The 19567-nt window shown below is 34.0% G+C and overlaps 1 long non-coding RNA gene across 1 annotated transcript; it reads right to left on the bottom strand.

The window, feature by feature from the left end:
* Positions 1-8944: 8944 nt before the first annotated feature.
* On the bottom strand, positions 8945-9294 carry LOC142239558 (uncharacterized). Its single transcript, XR_012723066.1, has 2 exons — positions 9224-9294; positions 8945-9129 (listed from the first exon to the last, which is right to left on the bottom strand). It is a non-coding gene; the product is annotated as an uncharacterized LOC142239558 (long non-coding RNA).
* Between the last annotated feature and the right edge of the window lie 10273 nt (positions 9295-19567).

The following is a 19567-nucleotide window of genomic DNA, read 5'->3' as shown; positions in this document are numbered from 1 at the left end:
CAATAGAAAAAAATTTTAATTCAATAGAAATTTTTGTAAAAATTTTAGTTGCATAGAAAATTGTGTCAAAATTTTATTTCCATAGAAAATTTTGTCCAATTTTTAGTCTATAAGAAATTTTGTCAAATTTTTATTCTATAGGAAATTTTATTTCTGCAGAAAATGTTGTCAAAATTTTAATTCTATAGAAAATTTTATTTCCATAGAAAATTTTGTCAACATTTTATTACCATAGAAAATATTGTCAAAAGAGATATGTTTGTTTTGAATTTATTTCGCCATAAGCCGGCTATCATACAAAACCTTTTTTCGGGAGGTTCAAGTGTGGTTTATTGTTGGGTTTAATGAACTGCCCGAATTTATTCTGATAATTGGTTGATATTTTGGTGCAAGTAGAGGATGCTGATGAGGAATGTGGTAATTACGAAACGTGCGTCCATCCAACCATCTTGCAGTGTGTAGGGCTTTGCCCAAATAAATTTGACAAACATTCTTTTCCTCTGTTGGTTAAGCTACACTTGTAGTTTAGTCAATGTATGGTTTTAAGCTGCAATAAAAACAACAACAATTTTATTTCCATAAAAAATTTTGTCAAAATTTTAATTCCTTAGAAAATTTTGTCAAAATTTTATTTCAATAGAAAATTTTGTGAAAATGTTATTTCCATAAAAAATTTTGTCAAATTTTTATTCTATAGGAAATTTTGTCAAATATTTATTCTTTATAGAGTAATTGTGATGAAAAAGTACCAATGTTCAAAAAAGCACAAAAATTTCAACTTTAGTTATCAACCCTGCCCCCAATCCTATGGTGGAGGGTAAAAAAACCATACACACCATATTCGACCAAACTTATTTAAGAACCTAAAATACGTGAAGATTTTACGGTATCTTAAAATCCAAGAACCATGTCGGAAGAAGGGTCTACATGGGGACTATACCAAAATACTTACCGATACACAGAATGTTCGGCGAACCTATTTATGGACCTAAGATACCTTTAGATTTCCAATTTCATGTCAATCGGATGTAAATTGCGTTATGTAGAAGCCAAAAAATTCAAATCGGGAGACTGGTCTATACACAGAAAAAAAAAAAATTGACGAAAAATTTTGCAATTAAATTTTTAATTCAATTTTAAAAAATATTTAATTAAATTAATTTAACGGATTCAAAAAAATTTTTAATTGAAACAAAAATCAATCACAAAATTAATAGTATAAATTAATTTGTTAACTGGATCAATTAATTTTTTAATTGATACAATCATTTTTGCGATTGAAAACATGTCAATTAAAAAACAAGTAAGTAAAGTAGAAAGTTGGGCGGGGCCGACTATATCATACCCTAAACCACCATTACAGAATTAGTAATCATAAGCATTTGTGGGGTAACATATAGGTCTGGGAGATAAACCGCAGTTGCATATTTAAGAAAATTAAGGGGTACATGTCTATTGGTGCTTTGTGCCAATCTGACTATAGCTCATGGTCAATGTTGCCACGGAAAATGTTCGGTTTACCCTACAAGGACAAAACAGTTCCCTACTTTCCCATACATTTCCAAACAATTTTCCCTACTATATTTTTCGTTAAATTTAAAAAAAATTACAAAACAAAAATGGTTCTAAGTACTTTATTATCTTAAAACATGAATATGCAACGTATATAACTTAGAATATAAATTTGTATTACCACCACGGTTGCCACAGTTGGTAGAATTCTACCCAAATTAGTAATCTTTTTTGTTAAATCTCTATAAAAATAAAATTTTGGAAAAAGTTTCTATAAACAAATTTTTGTGAGAAATTTTTCTATGGAAATAAAATTTTTACAATAAATTCTATAGAAATAAAATTTTGAGAAAAAATTCCACAGAAATAAAATTTTGAGAAAATTTTTTATAGAAATAATATTTTGAAAAAAATTTCTATAGAAATACAATTTTGACAAAATGTTCTATAGAAATAAAATGTTGACACAATTATCTACAGGAATACAGTTTACCATACATAGTTAAAGATCAAGACTTGCCGGCTTCTAATTTCCTCCTCTAGAGCCACCAAAATGTAAAAATTATTACAAATTGTGTTGAGTGAAAATGTCCTACATTGTCGCCCTACGTCCCTACAACACGCTAAATATTAGAAAAACCCTACATATAGGGAATTTCCCCTACTTCTAGCAACACTGGCTGTGTTGATATTGCGCCTACGGAGTTAGTATGCCACTAATATTGAGCCCATTATTAAAAAAGAGAAAATCGTTCAATTAGTGTGGGTAAATTTGTAAAAATCGAGGAATATTCTTATGTAAGAGCTACAAGTACTTATAAGAACTATCGGCTAGTACATCAAAATTTGAAATTTGAGTAACATTGGTTAATAAATAAGAGTACTATGGCCAAATTTGGGAAAATCGAGCGATGCATATATATGGAAGCTATATCTAAATCTGAACCAATTTGCATAATATTTTGCGGGTTTGATTAATACCGCAAAAGGTGACCTTGTGAAAGATTTGAGTAAGATGAGTTAAGAAATGAGGCCTGTATGGTCAAACATAAGGTTATTAGGGGCGAATTTTTCAAAATCGGGTGATACATATATGGAAGCTATATCTACATCTGAACCGATTTCGATGAAATTTTGCACATATAGTTAGTACTATAGAGGACTGGATCTAGCCAACTTTTAGTAAGATCGGTTAATAAATAAGGGTTCTATGGCCAAATTTGGGAAAATCGGGCTATACATATATATGGGAGCTATATCTAAATCTGAACCGATTTCGATGATTTTTTGCACATATAGTTAGTGCTATAGAAGACTACATTTAGCCAAATTTGGGTAAGATCGGTAGATAAATAAGGGTTTTATGGCCAAATTTATAAAAATCGGGCGGTACATATATATGGGAGCTATAGCTAAATCTGAACCGATTTCGATGAAATTTTGCAGACTTGAAGGGCGATGGAAAAGATTACCTTTTGCCAAATTTGGTGACGGACCGTTTCAAAAAAAGCGCAACGTGACCCCATTTGTCGAAATCGGGCGATACATATATATGAGAGCTATATCTAAATTTGATCCGATTTCTTCCAAATTCAATAGCGTTCGTCCGTGTGCCCAAGATCAAATTTCATCAAAATCGGTTAATAATTGCGACCGGAATCCTGTGAACAACAAATACATGGACAGACGGACGGACGGACGGACGGACGGACGGACGGACACCAAGCGCTAGATCGACTCAGGAGGTGATTCTGAGTAGATCGTTATATATTTTATGGGGTTTCAAATCAATATTTCTGGTAGGCACATTTTTTGGCCGATCAAACTTATTATACCCTGACCACTATGTGGTTTAGGGTATAAAAATTTAACGGAATTAAAAAAAAAATTTTAATTGAAACAAAAATCAATCACAAAGTTAATAGTATCAATTAATTTGTTAATTGGATCAATTAATTTTTTAATTGATTTTATCATTTCTGTGATTGAAAACATTTCAATTAAAAAATTAATTGGATCCATTAAGTTCGTGGTTGAATCAAAAAAAAATTGTTTGTATGTATGGATATATCAAAAAATAGGCATATGCACACTGTATTATGAAAATCTATTTGTGGACCTAAAATACCACAAGATTCTCAATTTAAGTAAAATCCGATAAAAATTGCAGTTTGTAGAAGCCTATGAATTCAAATCGCGAGAATGGACTAATAAACACCATATTCGGAATTTCTGTTTGTGATCCTAACATACCTCTAGAGTACCAATTTATAGGAAATCGGATAACAATTTTGGTCTCTAACAGCTCAGAAATTGAGAGATTGGTCCATATGGGGGCTATACCAAAATATATACCCATACACACCATATTTGGATTATCTTTTTGTGGACCTAAAATACCTTTACATCAAATCAGGATATCTCAAGCAAATCTGAATAAAATTCTGGATATAGAAGCCCTAGAAGTCAACTGGGGAGATCGCTTTATATGGGGGCTACCGATATAGCTGATCTTCTATCTTGACTTGCGTGAAGGCAAAAGAAGAATCTTTCGAGACTATTATTGATTACAACAGAAAGACAGACCATCAAACGGATATCTTTATATCGTCTCTGATCAGAAGACCGACTGGATTTCTTGGGACATGGAAGCCGAAATGTTTTGCTGGAAATTTAGAAGTATTTTAAATCGGTAAAGAGCTGAGCTTCATATATAGGGGATCAAGTTTTGGTATGGCCAAAATATTGACTTATATACTTAAATCCATAAAACCCGCAATTTTCATTAAATTTGATAGAGATTGAGTATCAGAATGTATTTTAGATTCACAAGAATATAATAGAAATTAGATCGCGAATTAAATAAAAGGTTATATTTTCATATGATATATGATTCAAAACTTCGAGTATCGTACCATTTGAATTGATTCAAATTCACTTGACATCTTTTATACTAACATTATGGTATGAATTGCTATAATTAAATGGCAAAGTATCTCCAATTTACAACACATGTGATATTAACCGAATGTCCATCATTTTTTTATCCGCAACAAAATTCGTCACATATGATATTATATATATGACAATCCATTACGAGAAGATGTTTTCAAAGAATATTATTGTACCCTTTGCTTGGTGGTGGATATTTGCCGAAATTATTGGCGTGAATAATTGTTTAATTATTTATTTATTATTCAATAGACTATAGTAAAATTAAAAAAAAAAGCACAACCCGTATCTTAAAAGTCAACGAAAGGCTACGATTTCCAACAATCGATATTTGATGTGGATTTGGTTTCATTATTAACCTCCACTAATTTTACTTATTTCATTTGTAGTTGCATATGAAATCGAACTAATGAGTTCCAAATGTGTTTTCGTTATCCATTCGATATATCAAATTTATTTTCAATGAATTTCAATAAATGTAATTTGACTGATTTACGATAGTATAATTTAATATGTAAACATGAAACAGTCTCTCACTCTCACTTTATTTAATTTGTAAGTAAATACAGAGCGCCCAACCGAACACAGCTGCTATTTGAAAAGCTATAATTTATTCACTTAATTGCATGGCCATATCTAAATTATTTATTATTTTAGTTATTCAAGGTATGTTTTTGTTTTGTTTTATGTTATATTTCTGTTCTGATATTTACATGCATTAATGACCATTAATAACTAAAATTATATGGAAAAACAACAAGAAAATATTGGAGTTGGGAAGGAGTGAAACTCATTTATCGACCACCATAGTATTGAAGCTTAAATCTCTAATGAAGAAAATTCTCAATAATTTTAAGTGCAAACAAACAAGTATAAAATTTTTGACACATCAGATTGTGGGAGAAATATTTGGGCATCAGGAGTATGTTCAGATGAGAGGAGGGAGGCTTGGAACTGTTGAACATTTTTCGCAACCATAGAAACATTTCTTGGCTAGACACACTGAAAAAAATATTATCGTGTGGCCAAAAAATTCATGTCCTTAAAATACGAATGCGAATTTTGCTTATCATAGGAGACACATTTCTCAGACATAAAGTTTTTTTTCCTTGCACAAAAGTCGATCAACTTTTTCATGTAGCCGTTTTGTCCTTATAATTAAGTGATTCGACTAAAAATTAGGTATCTTTACATAAAAACAAGTGAGTAAAGTTGAAAGTCGGGCGGGGCCGACTATATCATACCCTTAACCATCCCTACTGAATTAGTAAACATTTATTGTGGGGTATGAGTGGTAAGAATTGGGAGATAACCCGCATTTCCATATGTAAGAACAATAAGGGGTACATAGTTATGGGAGTTTTATCACAATCTGAACAGAAATGTTATATTAGGCGCTACAGTTGATTCTGAACCTACAGAGTTTGTATGTCACTAAAGGGTGATACGGTCAAAATTTGGTCAATATAAACTTGACGTATTTCTTTCAATTTTGCTGAACACCCCTCATTTTGAAGGTTTGTGTGTGTAGAATGCTGCTCCTATTTTGATTGTGGAATTCACTCTTCAGTTGTCAAAATACCGTCCAAGCAAGAAGAGCAGCGTATCAAAATTTTGCTCGCGCATCGCGAAAATCCAAGCTACTCGCACGCAAAGCTGGCAAAATCGCTAAAAGTTGCCAAATCAACCGTTACAAACGTAATTAAAGTGTTTGGGGAACGTTTGTCGACAGCCAGGAAGTCTGGATCGGGGGGGAAATCGAAAACCGGACGCCGCTGAGACGACAAAGAGAGTTGCCGGTAGTTTCAAGCGAAACCCTAACCTCTCTCTCCGAGATGCCCCAAATAAGCTGGGTGTATCGTCTACAACCGTGCATCTAGCCAAAAAACGAGCCGGACTATCGACTTACAAGAAGGTAGTGACTCCAAATCGCGATGATAAACAAAATACGACGGCCAAAGCGCGATCGCGGAGGCTGTGCACGACGATGCCGACGAAGTTTGACTGCGTGGTAATGGACCACTAAACCTACGTCAAAGCCGACTACAAGCAGCTTCCGGGACAGGAGTTTTATACGGCAAAAAGAAGGGGAGAGGTAGCAGATATTTTCAAGCACATAAAACTGTCAAAGTTCGCAAAGAAATATCTGGTTTGGCAAGCCATCTGTACCTGTGGCTTGAAAAGCAGCAGTTTCATAGCTTCCGGGACTGTCAACCAAGAAATTTACGTGAAAGAGTGTTTGAATAAACGTCCGCTGCCTTTCCTGAAGAAACACGGTTGTTCCGTACTGTTTTGGCCGGATTTGGCATCTTGCCATTACGGTAAAAAGGCCATGGAGTGGTACTCCGCCAACAACGTGCAGGTGGTTCCCAAGGACAAGAACCCTCCCAACACGCCAGAGCTCCGCCCAATTGAGAAATACTGGGCTATTGTCAAGCGGAACCTAAAGAAAACAAAAAAAAAACTGATAAGGACGAGCAGCAGTTCAAGGCAAACTGGCTTTCTGCGGCGAAGAAGGTGGACAAGGTGGCTGTACAAAATCTGATGGCGGGTGTCAAGCGTGAGGCCCGGCAATTCGGATTTGGAAAAGCGAAAGCCTAACTGAATATTTTTCCTGAATTTTATACTAATTGAACTTGAAAAAGAAATTTAATTTGATTTTTTATAATATTTTTTAATAAACGATTTCACCGATTTACACTCGTTTTCCCTTGACCAAAATTTTACCGTATCACCCTTTAATATTGCTTCCATTATTACAAAAAGAGGAAATCGCTCAATTAGTTTTGGTAATAAATCCAAATTTGTGCAAATCGGGCAATATATTTATGTACAAGCTACATGTATGGCTAACACGTCCAAGTTTGAAATTTAAGTAAAGTTGGTTAATAAATAAGAGTATTATGGCAAACTTTGGGAAAATCGAGCATTGCATATATATGGAAGCTATATCTAAGTCTGAACAAATTTAGATAATATTTGGCAAGTTTGATTGATACCACAGAAGGTTATCTTGTGAGTGTAATAAATGAGGCCTATATGGTTATTAGGGGCAACTTTTCAAAATCGTGTTATCCATATATGTGGGAGCTATATCTAAATCTGAACCGATTATGATAATATTTGGCAGGTTTAATTGATACAATAGAAAGTTATCTTGTGCTAAATTTTAGTAATATCGGGTAGTAAATAAGGATATTTTGGTAAAAAATATGTTTATTAGGGCAATTTTTTTTAAATCGGGCGATACATGTATGGGAGCTATATCTAAATCTGAACCGATTTAGATGATATTTCGCCGATTTGGTTGATACTACGGAAGGTTACTTTTTGCTAAATTTGAGTAAGATCGGGTAATAAGTAATGGTTTTATGGCCAGATTTGTGAAAATCGCGGGATACATATATGGAAGCTATATCTAAATCTGAACCGACTTCGATGAAATTTTGCATACTTGAAGGATGATGAAAAAGATTACTTTGTGCCAAATTTCGGACGATTCATGTATATGGGAGCTATATCTAAAGTTGATGCGATTTCTTCCAAATTCAATAGTTCGTCCTTGTACACAAAACAAAACACCCTGTACCATCGAAATATTGCTCTAAGTCCCCGTAAAGTATATATATTCTGATTCGTGGTGAGATTCTGAGTCGATCTAAGCATGTCCGTCCGTCCGTTTGTTGAAATCACGCTAACTTCCGAACGAAACAAGTTATCGACTTGAAACTAGGCACAAGTAGTTGCTATTGATGTAGATTGGATGGTATTGAAAATGGGTCATATCGGTTCACTTTTATGTATAGCCCCCATATAGACGGACCCCAAGATTTGGCTTGCGGAGCCGATTAGAGAAGCATATTTCATCCGATCTGGCTGAAATTAGGTACATGGTGTTAGTATATGGTCTCTAACAAACACGTAAAAATTCGCCCATATCGGCCCAGAATTATATATAGCCGCCATATAAACCGATCACCAGATTTTACCACCGGAGCCTCTTGAAGAAGCAAAATTCATCCGATCTGGCTGAAATTTGGTACATGGTGTCAGTTTATGGTCTTTAATAACCATGCAAAAATTGGTCTTTATTGGTCCACACTGAAAAAACAGTGAACCCTTTTCCATTGCAAAATGAACTAAACTGTAGTAATATTGACCATGATTTAGCCCTTAAGATTTTTTTCAAGTTGTATAGTTTATAATTTTCTTAAATTTTAGTTCATCTATAACATTGTAGATTAGTTCATTTTTACAACACCATAAGAATTATATACCCCTACCAAGTTAAAAAGTCAGTATTATTTTGGTTTACTTGCTTATTTTGTGGGAAACCCGATAATAAAAATTGGTTAACAGTCTCTTTAAAATGTCGACGACTAAACTATTTTTAAATCAATCATTCCACAGTACAGAGAAATTAAATAATTAAAGGAACAACAAACTGTTTTACTATTATGAAAATTTTCATACATTAAAATTAAACTTTCTTTAAGCAAAAGTACTTTATTATAAAAACTTATGATGAAAGTTCTTAATACAATGTTTTTTGTGAATAAAAATTATGACCACGTGGAACAGAGAGTAGTTCATTTGAACCCGCTGTTTGGACATTTTGACTTATCCTTTTTTTATTCATCGTAGGTAGTTTTTTCACATATCTTGCTGGAAAAAATGGAAACAAAAATGAAAATTTTTAAAAATTAACACCATGTAATGAAATATAATTTTTAATTCTTCATTTTAGCTTGTAACTTACCATATTTGGGGCATTTTATCAAATGGTGTAAAGAATTCAACTTTTCTTTGGAAAACGTATCTGATAAAATTTGTACCTGAAACAATTAGAGAAATAACGAAGTATTCTAAATAAACTCATAAAACTGTGTTTTTATCGATGTGAAGGATATAAAAAATAAATATTCTAGTTGAAAGAAAGCCAAAGTTTTAATATAGAACTTACCAATTCTCTATTAAATTGTACGCTGAGGGGAAATACAAAAAGTTGTCCAAATTTATTTGGGTTACTCTGAAATTAAATAAAATTATTAAATAAGTTTCAAAAAATCTAATGAAAAAAAATAATAATATGCATTAAAAACCAAATATTCTTGATAACCGTAGACAGTCATCATTCGTCAAAATGACGACACGTAATTTCATTTTCGATTTAAAATGCATTTTAGTCTATTGGGAAATGGTAAATTTAAGTTATACTAATTCGACCGTTTTATGAATTTTTGTTTTATACTACTTAAAACCAAATTGAATAAGAAAATAAACTCAAGTTTGGTTCACTTTTTCGCTCACGATGAAAATTTTAGCGTCTTGAAATGAGCCGTAGTCAAAATGACGAAGGCTGACGTTTATGTACAAAAAATAAGGATGACTGTCCAGGGCTAAAAGAAAGTTAAAGAATCCTTACCAATTCACTATTAAATTACAGGCAAAGGAGTACTAAAAATTTGTCCAAATGTTTAAGGGGTTATTCTGAAATTAAATATTTGTTTTTACATTAAAAATATTACATTGGTTTCCAAAAAATTTGATTAAAGAAATAGAAATAAGGCATTAAAAACCTGTAATTTTGATGATAAAAAGGTCACAAAAACGTAAATATTCTAGTTAAAATAAAGCCAATTTTTAAAAGAAAACTTACCAATTCTCTATTTTTTATTTGTTCGAATCCATCTGGAGTTGCTCTGAAATTAAATATTGTTTAATTAATTAACAAATAATAATATACATAAAAAATATTATTTTTAAAAGAAAGTCATATTAAAAAAATACTTACCAATTTATGAATAAACTATACGCTGAGATATAACCAAAATTTTCCAAATTCATCTGGAATTGAATATTAATTTTTTACATAGAATAATAAAAATTTCAATACACTTTCAATTTCAACATATTTTCCTAAATATTCGTAATAACTTTTTTCTAAACTACCGATAAAATATTAATAACTTTCATTTAAAAGGTTTAATAAACAAACACCAATATATGTCTCAAAAATCCAAAATATTCCATGCCTTTATACTCCCTTGTTGCATACCTACTTAAAAGATGCAACAGCCCACGCCAACGCCAACTATACAACTGAAGCATGCCAAACAAAACCAAGCAAAGCCACAACATTCCTACAACAACAAAAACACATGTGCCTTTATTGAAAACGACACCTCATCCAGCCAAATAAACCATCCGCGAATAACAAACACACACACACACAAACCACTAAATGAACAAAAATAAAAATAACCCCACGCTCATGTATACACAACAAAACTCAAGTAACATCATCTTTACATTAATCACATTCCACTATGCCGATAAAGATCTCTGTACTATGCATTAGTTCATCGCATCTGCTGACAATTTACTCTAAGAATAATATTCGTAAAGGCACACCAGTTTATGAACGATGAAACGTTTAACTTAAAATTTGCAAAATTTTCAAGAAATGTTATCTACCATTTTTGACGAAAATGTCTATAAATTTAATTACATGTGAACTAAAAATATTTCATTGGGTAATTTTTTACCAACAGTTATTAACTATAGGAATTGTCAGTAAGAAATTGCTATCCACTTTCAAGTTCATTTTTCGTAAAAAAATATTTTCTCATACAAAAAAATCTTATAGTAAATTGCACTTATTATTTACAAAATACTTTACATTTCACAAGTAGTTTTATAGCATGACAAACGAATTTTTAACTACCAGTTAAGAAATTTTTTAAGGAAATTTTCATCGTATTTTGTAGGCCATGAACTAAACGATTGCTACTTAGAATTTGTAAAATTTCCTTCCGAGTAGTTAATTTTCGTTGAAGATGCGAAAAATGAACTAAAATTCTGGAAAATTCTTGTAATAAATTATTGTAAAAATTTTCTTAAATTTACGAGACACTTTTTTTTCTGTGCATAATTATATATAGCCCCCATATAAACCGGTCCCCAGATTTTACCTCCGGAGCCTCTTGGAGGAGCAAAATTTATCCGATCCGATTGAAATTTGATACATTGCGCTAGTATATGGCCGATAACAACCATGCCAAAATTGGTTCGTGTCGATCTATAGTTATATAGCCCCATATAAACGATTCCCAATCACAGAAAAATCACGGTTGCCACTCGAGCCAAAAATAATCTACCAAAATTTTATTGCCATAGAAAAAAATAATAAAATTTAACTACATATTATAATAAATTTTTTCCAATAAAATTAAGTTAACTACGCAATTTCTTTTTTGTGTATTCCACATCAAAGCAGGTTTCCCTTTGATCGGGATCCCGGGAAATTCGAAAAAAATTCCCGCTTTCCCGGGAATGCAAAAAGTCCGGGAAAAGAAAACCCTAGTGCTAAATTATCTTATGTTGAATAAAAAAAATTATGTTTTAGTATATTTTTATAATTCTTCTAGATTTTTTTATTCCAAGTATGTTTCACTACTGTGGTATGACAATGAAGTGAATAGTCTAAGTGAGCCTGCCACTTTACCAAACCTAACTACGGCATGGTTAATATGGTAACGGTTTGTATCCCATGATTTTCATATCACCCACCATAGCTCAATGACAAGGGACCTCATTGTTATAGTCGAGTCCGAACGGCGAGTCCGAACAGCGAGTCCGAAAGGCGTTCCACATTGAGGTGAAACCACTTAGAGAAGCTTTTGAAAGACCCAGAAATATCACCAGCGTCACTAAGAGGACATAATCCAACGTTTAAAAACTCTTTGGTGTTGTGTCGGAACTGGGTTTGAACCCACGACCCTATGTATGCAAGGCGAACATGCTAATGTGAATGAAATCACATAGCAAATCTACTTTTTATAGCCTCCTTTTTATAGCCGTTCGGACTCGGCTATAAAAAGAAGGTCCCTTGTCATTGAGCTTTATATAGAATCGGGCAGCACTCAGTGATAAGAAAGAAGTTCACCACTATGCACTATGGGCGGAAATTTAAAATTTGCGGCAGAAATTATTTACAATCAATCTAGTATCTTCAAACATGATATTTCTTATCAAAATCAAATGTTACCAACAAAAAGGGAGTCAATCCCCCTTATTCCAGGTGCGTTACTATAGAGGGGTCGAAATTCTAATTTCACTTGGAATACTATGGAATACGTATACTCATAGATGGAGTTTAATTTATACTTGCTTATTTTCCTTATTAAGAAAGAAAGAATGCAATCTTCTGTAGTAATAACTATACCATCATCGAAATCGGTTCAGATTTAGATATAACTCCCATATCGCGTATCGCTCAATTTTCCCAATTTTGGCCATAGGACCCTTATTTTGGTTATCTTGTTGCTTACACACTTCCTTTTGATGTACTTATATGTAGTTTAATTAATTTGCTTAATTCTTCGTTGATTTTATGCGGTATTTTACTTTTCCAAAAAGAAAATATAGCATTTTTATCTTTTTTGTTTTTCAGACAAAATGAGAATAATTCGCTATTTGTATAATCACTATTTCCTAGAAAAATAACATTTATTTTAGTATGGGCATGTTTGGGCAGACAAACTTTACAGCACGTAAAAGTATACTTCCTCACGGACAATGATAAGCAAAGATTTTCATTAACAATCGTTAACATTTCTAGTTCTATTCCTCGCAAATAAACGTATGTACTAAAATTTGCACATATAATAGCACTGTTGAATCCACAAATTCAAGTTGAAAACAAGAATATTTTTTAAAGTGTTTACAACATCTTAAACTACTAATCCTCCTCTTAGAATCCACTTTTAAAAGTTTTCTTTTTTTTTTCACTTTTATTTAAAAATTTATAAATTAAGCGTGAAATTTTTAATTTTTTGCTCTTCTTGATTACACGCAACTTGCATACATTTTGGTAAACATTGGCAGCTTTTTTCTTCTGAACAGGGTTGCCAAGTTTCAAATTAACTTTCGATTTGTACTTTCCAATATGTTCTATAGTAATTTCGATTGGAACATCTAATAATTTTTCATTTTGAAAATATGACTTTTTGCCGCTGTTTTGCGATTTCCGCCCATAGCGCTGTGGTATCACAATGGACTGAATAGTCTAAGTGAGCCTGAAATATCGGGCTACCTAACCTAACCTAACCCCCGATCTACTTAGCTAACCTAGCCTAGCTAACCGATCTTCAGATTTATTTATATACACTCAAGAAACCAGACAAAAATTAGTACATATCGGTCCATTATTATATATATAGCCACCATATAAACAAGGAAACAAATCGCAACTCTGAATTATACCTTTCGTTAGAGCAACTGATTTTCAACCAGTCTGATAAAATAAAATATAAAATATTTTTATCCGGAACGAAATCTTGGACAAACAAAATTCCCCTTTATCGTACTCTATTTGCTTTAAGAGCAAATAAAATCAAAAGTTAAACAAGCATTGCAGCGATTATCTCTAAACTTTTTTGATCGATTTTAAAGAAACTTTTGTAGAGTCAAAAGAAAACTTCGTTTGTCTAAGATTTCGGTCCTCAAAATAGTAAACTCTTCCTTTAGTGTACTCTTGCTTACAAAAGTCATTGGCCTCAATAATAAAATTGCGCAAAAAGAATTTCTATGTCATAAAATACAAAGCATAACACACGAAAAGGCTATTTTGTATGGCCATTATTAGACGTTACTGTGGAGCCACATACATACATATCTTTTTCCAAGCAAATGTCTAAGTCGACTTGAAATATCTCAAAACCATCTCAGTCTGGATGGTTTTTTACTGCCTTTTCATATACACATGCAAGGCAAAAAATATAATTTAGCTTAGACACCAATAAACAAAATGCGAACCTAAAAATGGACACAATAAATTGCCACGTTTTCCCATGTGGCAATGACACAGACATTTGGTCATTGCTAACTTCATTATAATGCATAGCCAGTATCAGCTTTCCATTTCCAAATATATTTCTTAAATTCTTTTCGATTTTATTGCTTGCCAACAAAGACTATAAATTTAACTCCTCCAAATTTATTCCCTCCATCATTTAACTATCCTTCACATCTCCTTCGACCTTGGCTGAGACCATTAATTTTTGGTTTCTAATTATTTATGGATTTATTTTAATGAAAGACGCCCTCAATTTTCTAATTTATCAAATCAACCATCTGTAAGGTACTCTCATTCACCACAAATGAGATGAAGGAGGAAGTTATATGGTGGTAGCAGTGATGTTAAAATTGAATGCCATGAAGGTGGTATCATCAGGTAAGTGAATAAATGAATGAATGAATAAATTTACTTGAGAATTGTCGTAAATTTAATGAAATAAATTCCAATCTCTAATTGATGTAGAAGACAAATAGAGAGACACAAAGAGAGAGAGAGAGAGAGAGAGAGACGAGCAGACGTATGTTGGTGTTGGTGGCACCACAACATTTTCTCAGTTGGTTGCCCATTGTGTGTGGCCTTGTTGCCACTCCGGGTGTTATCATCGTAGTTTTTGATAATGTTGATGTTGTTTTTGTTGCTATCATTGTTGACATTGTTGTGGAAAACAAACAATTTTGCTTGTCATAGTAGAAGCACCAGCGCCAGCAGTAAGCATCCAGACACACAGCTCCCCATGAAAAACTTGCAGACACGTTTCTATGGTCACATTGAATGAATATTCGCACTGGCACCACCCTTACTTAGAGATATCACATGCAGGCTAATGCACACGCACTCACGAGCATAGACACATATCCACTTGCTCACCAAAAAAAAAAAAAGATAGAGCAAAGATAACAAGTGCCTGCGAGAGTGTGTGTGCTGTTGAGTGTGGTCACATACGAGAGGTCTTTAGATTGATAAAGAAGTTGTAGCATACTTCTAGGGAGATTTTACAGAAGATTTTTTTCAAGAGATGCAATAATGCAGCTTCGTGTGTCGAGCATAAAAACTACTGTGAGAGATGATTAACAACAATACTCACACATACATTCAGTGACACTAAAGTACATTCACACTGCGTGTGTTCTTGGGCAAACACACTACGGAGCAGCTCTCTTGAAAGCTATACAAAGATGGGATTTCCAATAAAAGGTGTTATTTTGATATTGAAAGTAGTAGTTGTGTTTTAGGGATAAATGACCGAGTGTTAATTTCATAATAAATAAAAGGTATGGTATTTACAATTAAAATCAATCATTGCCAAATTGTCACCACAGCCACGTTTGCAACACTAAATTATTTTCCAATAAGAGGTGTTATTTTGGTTTTGAAAAAAAAAAAATCATTTAGGGGATAAACGATTGAATGTTTTTATACCCTGCACCACACTGTGGAACAGGGTATTATAAGTTAGTGCATATGTTTGCAACACCCAGAAGGACACGAGATAGACATATGGTGTCTCTGGCAATATTGCTCAGGGTGCCTGAGTCGATCTAGCCATGTCCGTCCGTCCGTCTGTCTGTGAACACATTTTTGTGATAAAAGTCTAGGTCGCAATTTAAGTCCAATCGACTTAAAATTTGGCACAAGTATGTTTTGTGGTCAGAAGCCTATTGATTTTGGAAGAAATCGGTTCAGATTTAGATATAGCTCCCATATATATCTTTCACCCAATATGAACTTATATGACCCCAGAAGCTAAAAGTTTGCCCTGATTTGCTTTATATTTTGTACAGGGAGTAGAATTAATGTTCTCGATATACATGCCAATTTTGGTTGAAATCGGTTCAGATTTAGATATAGCTCCAATATATATCTTTCGTCCGATTTAAACGCATGTGAACCCAGAGGTCAAATTTCTAATCCGATTTAATTGAAATTTTGCGCAGATAGTAGAATTAATATTCCAGCTATGCACGCCAAATTTGGCTGCAATCGGTTCATATTTAGATATAGCTCCCATATACATCTATCGTCCGATATGCACTCATATGACAACAGAGGTCAAACGTGTAATCCGATTTACGTGAAATTTTTGCACAGGGAGTAGAAATAACATTGTAAATACGCGTACCATATTTGGTTGAAAGCGGTCGAGATTTAGATATAGCTTCCATATATATGTTGTTTTCTGATTTAGGCAAAATTGGCCAAAATACCCACATTTTCCTTGTAAAAACGTCACTGATAGGTCGAAAACTTGTAAAAACGACTCCAAATTTCCTATACTTCTAATACATATCTATCAACCGATAAATCATAAATATGTTACACTTTTGCAAAGTTGCCTAAAAACCGCCTCAGATTTAAATGTTTCCCATATTTATACCCAGCGCCACACTGTGGGACATGGTATTAAAAGTTAGTGCATATGTTTGCAACACCCAGGAGGAGACGAGATAGACACATGCTGTGTTTGGCAATAATGCTCAGGGTGGATCCCTGAGTCGATCTAGCCATGTCCGTCCGTCCGTCTGTCTGTGAACAGATTTTTGTGATGAAAGTCTAGGGCGCAGTTTAATTCCAATCGCCTTCAAATTTGGCACATGTTCCTGTTTTGGGTCAGAATAGTTCGGTTTTGCCTCAAAATATGCCTCAGTTTCGGCGATCACCTTTTCATTGCAGCCAAATTTTTTCCCCGCGAGCATCCTTTTGAGGTCTGAGAACATCTGAGAAAGTCGCTGGTGGTTAGATCTGGAGAATACGGTGGGTGGGGAAGCAATTCGAAGCCCAATTCATGAATTTTTGCCATCGTTCTTAATGACTTGTGGCACGGTGCCTTGTCTTGGTTGAACAACATATTTTTCTTCTTCATATGGGGCCGTTTTGCCGCGATTTTGACCTTCAAACGTTCTAATAACGCCATATAATAGTCACTGTTGATGGTTTTTCCCTTCTCAAGTTAATCGATAAAAATTATTCCATGCGCATCCCACACAAGTATATACAGCAGTAAGTTCGGCCGGGCCGAATCTTAAATACCCACCACCATGAACCAAATATTAGGGGTTCCTTTGAAATTTCAGGAGGGCTTGAGGACTTGAGGACACTTCCCGAAGATAAATTTAAAGATTTCACCTATGAGGACTATATCAGATTCTGGATTTATAAGAACCATTTTTGTTTGAGTTTTAGAGGAATCATTAACATTTCTTGTAAGTGTGCAAGAAAATTATAACGTTTTGATTTGAAATCTTAAATCTGTAGAAGTAAAATCTGGAAATTTTAAATTGAGTTTCAAGCAATTTTCATGATCAGTGCGCCTTCTACACCGTCAAGAAGTGAAGTCGGTCTATATGGAGGCATTATCAAATGGACCGATAAAAACTTAATCCGATACACGTTTTTGTGAGCCTAAAATATCAGAATATTTACAAGTTCAGGCAAATCAGATAAAAACTACGGTTTCTAGAAACCCAAGGAGTTAAATCGGGAGATCGTTCTTATGGGGGCTATACTAAAATATGGACCGATACTCACCGTTTTCGGCATACCTCTTTATGACCCGAAAATACCTCTAGATTTCCAATTTCAGGCAACTAGGATAAAAACTTCGGATTCTAGAAGCCCAAGAAGTAAAATCGGGAAATCGGTCTATATGGAGGCTATACGAAAATATGGACCGATACCCACCATTTTCGGCACACCTCTTTATGGTCCTAAAATACCTCTAGATTTCCAATTTCAGACAAATTGGATAAAAACTACGGTTTCTATAAACCCAAGACCCCAAATCGGGCGGTCGTTTTATATGGGGACCATACCAAAACATGGACCGATACTCACAATTTTTGGCGCACGTATTTGTGGTCCTACAATACCTCTAGATTTCGAATTTCAGGTAAATTGAATAAAACCTGCGGTTTCTATAAGCCCAAGAGTAAAATCGGGAGATCGGTCTATATGGGGTCTATACCAAAATATGGACCGATACTCACAATTTTTGGCACACATAATTGTGGTCCTACAATACCTCTAGATTTCCAATTTCAGACAAATTGGATAAAAACTACGGTTTCTATAAGCCCAAACCCCAAATCGGGAGGTCGTTTTATATGGGGACCATACCAAAACATGGACCGATATAGCCCATCTTCGAACTTGACCTGCCTGCAGACAAAAGACGAGTTTGTGCAAAATTTCAGCACGATTGCTTCATTATTGAAGACTGTAGCGTGATTACAACAGACAGACAGACAGACGGACAGACGGACATCGTTATATCGTCTTAGAATTTCTCCCTGATCAAGAATATATATACTTTATATAGTCGGAAATCGATATTTCGATGTGTTACAAACGGAGTGACAAACTTATTATACCCCGGTCACCATTCTATGGTGGTGGGTATAAAAACAGAGGCCATTACTTTGCCAGCGGACTTTTGAGTCTTTCCAAGCTTCGGAGACGGTTCACCGGTCGCTGTCCACTCAGCCGACTGTCGATTGGATTCAGGAGTGTAGTGATGGAGCCATGTTTCATCCATTGTCACATATCGACGGGTGTATTACGAATAAACAGCTGCAAACACCGCTCAGAATCATCAACACGTTGTTGTTTTTGGTCAAATGTGTGCTCGCGCGGCAACCATTTTGCACAGAGCTTCCGCATATCCAAATATTGATGAATGATATGACCAACACGTTCCTTTGATATCTTTAAGGCCTCTGCTATCCTGATCAACTTCAATTTACGGTCATTCAAAATCATTTTGTGGATTTTTTTGATGTTTTCGTCGGTAACCACCTCTTTCGGGCGTTCACTGCGTTCACCGTCCTCCGTGCTCATTTCACCACGCTTGAATTTTGCATACCAATCAATTATTGTTGATTTCCCTGCGGCAGAGTCCGGAAACTCATTATCAGCCAAGTTTTTGCTTCCACCGTATTTTTTAACTTCAGAAAACAGTAACATATTTTATCAAAACACGAAATTCCTTTTTTTCATGTTTTTCACAATAAAAAAAGTTGTTTCACAAAAGACGCTCTATCCCACAAACTAACCGACTTACATACGTCAAATTGTGACACGAATCATTTGAAGGTTTGTACTATATAAAAATAATATGCATTTAATACTAGCGATGCCATCTATGCTTCAGACCGGGGACTTATCAGCCAACCTGTTATATGGGAACATAAACTTTATATATAGCACCCAATACATTTGATAGATTTGATATGGTATCGAAAATGT

This window comes from Haematobia irritans, chromosome 1, assembly GCF_050003625.1.
Source record: "Haematobia irritans isolate KBUSLIRL chromosome 1, ASM5000362v1, whole genome shotgun sequence".
Taxonomy (NCBI): Eukaryota; Metazoa; Arthropoda; class Insecta; order Diptera; family Muscidae; genus Haematobia; species Haematobia irritans.
Note: the sequence above shows the minus strand (reverse complement) of the source record. Positions and strands in the feature narration are given on the sequence as shown.